The 4,845-nt window shown below is 44.6% G+C and overlaps 1 pseudogene; it reads right to left on the minus strand.

Annotated features, from left to right (window-relative positions):
* Positions 1–289: 289 nt before the first annotated feature.
* On the minus strand, positions 290–1,385 carry LOC138282640 (cysteine and histidine-rich domain-containing protein 1 pseudogene; annotated as a pseudogene).
* Between the last annotated feature and the right edge of the window lie 3,460 nt (positions 1,386–4,845).

Genomic DNA, 4,845 nt, shown 5'->3' on the forward strand with positions numbered 1-4,845 from the left:
GTTAGGTTCTGAATTTACTTGCATAAAACCATAGAAATTCAGCAGGGATAGTTATTTTCTATTTTTTTTTTTGTTTGGGTAAAATATTCTGTTAGTTTAATATATACATACGTTTAGATAATCACATCGATGATGCAGGCAACACTGTGAATAAATATTTTACAAAAAGTTTTGAGAATTCTACTTCAAGCTAAATATTTCAATATTCAAAAAGAAAAAATCTGTTTTCTCAAGTCAAAAATCATACATCATAGGACTATTCTGCTTGAACTTACATAGAATCAAACACAAGAGCCCTTTTCATTGTTGTTCATCAACAATTAAATCACTTTGTTTTTCCTCTGCTACAGGAGGCAGTGGCAGATCCGTCCTGGCCCATGTCATGGGTTCAGATTTTCTCAGAGTGACTTCAGTGTTTGTGGCTGTCATACTTACATTACTTCTGTTCACGTCAATTACCCCCCATAACTTTACTTTCTGATGCAATTCCTTTTCTCCATCAAATATAATATGGATTGTTACCACTGAGCCATTTCCTTCAACATAGCTGAGTTCAGGAATAGCATTTTTGGCATATATTGTAACAGTTACTCCTCCCCCAGTCTGGTGCCAATCATGCCTGCATGGTACCACCTTTTTACCAGCATCTTTTTTTAACCCACATGTGCTGTCCTGAGGTGCAGCCTTCTTGGAATAAAAATGTGTTAAAATCGGATGTCTTTCTTTTGCAACAGCTCCAAAATGTCATCCCTTCATAGAAAATAGGCACACCAGAATGGAACATACAGAGTTCATCACTGCTTTGTGGCCCTTCAAATGACTGGAGCAGCCGCCATTTTTACATGATGTTCCGATCTTTATTTCTCCCCTGTTATTTCCATTCTGCTCTTCCTCAGTCTCTGTGCACAGTTTCAGTTTATCTAATGCTTGCAGGAGCGAAGACGATACTTTCAACTGCAATCTAGTGAAAGGCTCATCTGGGCTGGGCCTTTTGATCAATTCTACTGGCTTTGGAGCGCGAATAATATGCTCTTGAAATTTAGGTTTCAGTTCAGAAAACTCTTTTTCCTCAGATGTTATGTTGACTTCCGGTTTTACAGGTTCAGGAGGCTTTTCATGATTATGAGGACCCTTAGTACACTCCACAATGCTCAAGAAATCAGAAAAATCTGTTGTCCTTCTCTTACAACATGACCAGCCCTTTAATGCATCATGAAACACAGGCACGCCAGGATGATATATACAGGAATCATCTTTGTTTTGCTCAAGCGTGTAACGCTGCCCACAACCCTTGTTGTAACACAGAAGTTCCATGGTCCGCAGCACAGAGAAAGGCAACTAAACATAAGCGACACAGAGCATTAACAACACAAATGTCAGGATACCAGCAAGGCCATTGGTGGCGCAGGGATGGGTGATTGTAGGGGATTGGCAGCAGACCCTGCATCTAACTTCCACCATGCACAGCCAAAGTCCGTGTGTAGCGGTGGTTGAATTAAATTATAGTAATTAAAAATACTTCACATTAAAAAAACATAGAAATTCGCTGAAAAAAACAAAGGATACAGGGATGTTATAGTTAGGTTCTGAATTTACTTGCATAAAACCATAGAAATTCAGCAGTTATAGTTATTTCATGTAACTATAACTCATGCCCTCGCCATGCACTGCTAATACGCCTGATATTACAGCACTATAACTTCATTAAAAATATAAATGAAACATTAGCAGTGAAATTATTGAAGAAAAAACTGTGCATGGTGGGAACGCAAGTTATTGCTACTTGAAATAACTCTAACTATAACTGCTGAATTTGTATGGTTTTGAGCAAGTAAATTCAGAATCTACCTATAAAATCCCTGTAACCTTTGTTTTTTTAACCCCTTGGGTGCTGGGGACGTAATGGTTACGTCCTCGTCTGCAGTGCTGCTGTGCCGAGGACGTAACCATTTAGCCCTGAACCCGGCCCATCAAGGGAGCACTAGTGCTCCCCTCGTGGGCCACCCACCCACAACCCACTGGGCAGTGTTGGCAAGGGGAGCGCTGCCCCTGCCAGCCTGACCCTCCCCCTGTGACATCTGAGGATGTCAGCACGCAACTGCGAGCTGACCTCATGAGAGTTCGCCTCCATCACCCTGGAAGCATAGCATCCAGCACGACCAGAAGAGAAACTGATTAGTTTCTCCTCAGACGGGGGAAGGGAGCAGGTTGGAGAGGCATGAGAGGAAACAAAAGGCTTTTCCTTTCGTTTCATGGCTCTCTGAGCATTCCTGCAGCACGATCACATAGCGATCATGCTGTAGGAATGCCCACTAGACACCAAGGATTTTGTTCACATTTTGTAAACACATGAGGGGAGCAGCCCCTTGGGCAAGGGTCTCTCCCCAAGGAGGGCATTTTTTTCTAGGCCATTTCTGCCCCCCCTTGGGGACAGATCAGCCTATTTTAATAAGGCCAATCTGCCCACAAGGGGGGCAGAAACCACTAGACACCAGGGATTTAAAAAAATGATTTTACATAAGGGGAGTGGCCCTTTGGGCAAGGGCCATTCTCCAAGGGGGCATATTATTTTAGGCCATTTCTGCCCCCCCTTGGGGACAGATCAGCCTATTTTAATAAGGCCAATCTGCCCCCAAGGGGGGCAGAAACCACTAGACACCAAGGATTTAAAAAAATGATTTTACATAAGGGGAGTGGCCCTTTGGGCAAGGGCCGTTCCCCAAGGGGGCATGTTATTTTAGGCCATTTCTGCCCCCCCTTGGGGACAGATCAGCCTATTTTAATAAGGCCAATCTGCTCCCAAGGGGGGCAGAAACCACTAGACACCAGGGATTTAAAAAAAATGATTTTACATAAGGGGAGTGGCCCTTTGGGCAAGGGCCGTTCCCCAAGGGGGCATATTATTTTAGGCCATTTCTGCCCCCGTGTGGGCAGATCGGCCTATTTCTATTGACGCCCTGGGGGGGAGATCAGCCTATTTTTATTAGGCCCATCTGCCCCCAATGGGGAGCAGAAACCACTTAGGCACGAGGGATCGGTGTGGGTGTGTTTTGGTTGGGGGGGGCCCTTGGGCAAGGGTCGCTCCCCATATGGGCACATTACTGATGGCCATTTTTGCCCCCCTGGGGGCAGATCAGCCTATTTTTGTAAGGCCCATCTGCCCCTAAGGGGGCAAAAGCCCACTAGACACCAGGGAAGATGTTTTTTTCAAAAAGAGGGTGGGGTATGACCATACCCCCACCCCAAATAAATGGGGACAAAGTTGTTCTGCCCACCGGTGGGCAGATGGGGTAATTGCCCTGATCCACTCCCGGGCGGGGGGGAGCAGAAGCCTACTAGATACCAGGGAATTAAAAGAAAATAGAGGGGTGAGGGTTGCCAACCAGTATAGGCATGGTTATGCCCCCACCCCAACTGAAGAGGGTAACAGTCTTTTAGCCCCTCCTGCAAACCAAAAGATCGTATCCCAACAGCAAGCAAGAGGACATTTGATTATTTTGGGTTTTGATTTTACTTTTGAGACAGGAGAGTTTGGCTAACTCTCAATATTGTCCCACTTGGAATGGTGAGCAGCTGCACTTTTTGGACTTTGGGATGCTGCCATCTAGAAAAATCTACCAGACCTAGACACATCTGAAAACTAAACATCTGAATGAGTCCAGGGTGATGTGCTTAACATGCATCCCACACCATTTTCTTACCCACACTGCCCTGCAAACCTCCAACTTTGCTTAAAAGCAAACATTTTCCCTAAATTTTTGTGATGAACCTTCCGGAATCTGTAGGAATCCACAAACTTCCTACCACCCAGCATCGTTGAATCTATACCAATAACATTTCTGCCCTTCTTGTAACCCTAAAAAGGTTTTTTATTTTTTACAAACTGCCCTTTTGGACCTGCTTTGGTTCCTTCTCAATTTCGACATGTGTTTGTCCCTTCCCTGTCACAGGCGCTTGGCCCACCTACACAAATGAGGTATCATTTTTATCGTGAGACCGGGGGAACGTTGGGTGGTAGGAAATTTGTGTTGGTGCGGTGATCACACACAGAAATGTGAGGAAAATGTGATTTTTTTAGCTACATTTGAGGTTTGCTGAGGATTCTGGGAAAAAAACACTGGGGGATCCACGCAAGTCACACCTCCCTGGACTCTCTCGGGAGTCTAGTTTTCAGAAATGTCTAGGTTTGGTAGGTTTTCCTAGATGGCTGCTGAGCCCAGGACCAAAAACGTAGTTGCCCCCCTTGCAAAAACAGGTAGTTTTGGAACAGATAACTTTGATGTGTCCATGTTGTGTTTTGGACCCTTCCCTGTGGCGGGCACTAGGCCTACCCACACAAGTGAGGTCCATTTTTATCGGGAAACTTGGGGGAATGCAGGGTAGAAGGAAATTCGTGGCTCCTCTCAGATTCCAGAACTTTCCATCACCAAAATCTGAGGAAAATGTGTTTTTTTGGACACATTTTGAGGTTTGCAAAGGATCCTGGGTAACAGAACCTGGTGAGAGCGCCACGTTACCCCATTCTGAATTCCCCTAGGTGTCTAGTTTTAAAAAATGTATAGGTTTGCTAGGTTTCCCTAGATGCTGGCTGATCTAGAGGCCAAAATCCACAGCTAGGCACTTTGCAAAATACAGGTCAGTTTTCTTTGTTCACGTTGTGTTTTGGGGCATTTCCTGTCGTGGGCACTAGGCCTTCCCACACAAGTGAGGTACCATTTTTATCGGAAGACTTGGGGAAAAGCTGGGTGGAAGGAAGTTTATGGCTACCTTCAGATTTCAGAATTTTCCATCACCAAAATGTGAGGAAAAAGTGTTTATTTTGGCCAAATTTTAAAGTTTGCAAAT

The sequence above is a fragment of the Pleurodeles waltl genome, chromosome 1_1, assembly GCF_031143425.1.
Source record: "Pleurodeles waltl isolate 20211129_DDA chromosome 1_1, aPleWal1.hap1.20221129, whole genome shotgun sequence".
In the NCBI taxonomy this organism is placed as follows: domain Eukaryota; kingdom Metazoa; phylum Chordata; class Amphibia; order Caudata; family Salamandridae; genus Pleurodeles; species Pleurodeles waltl.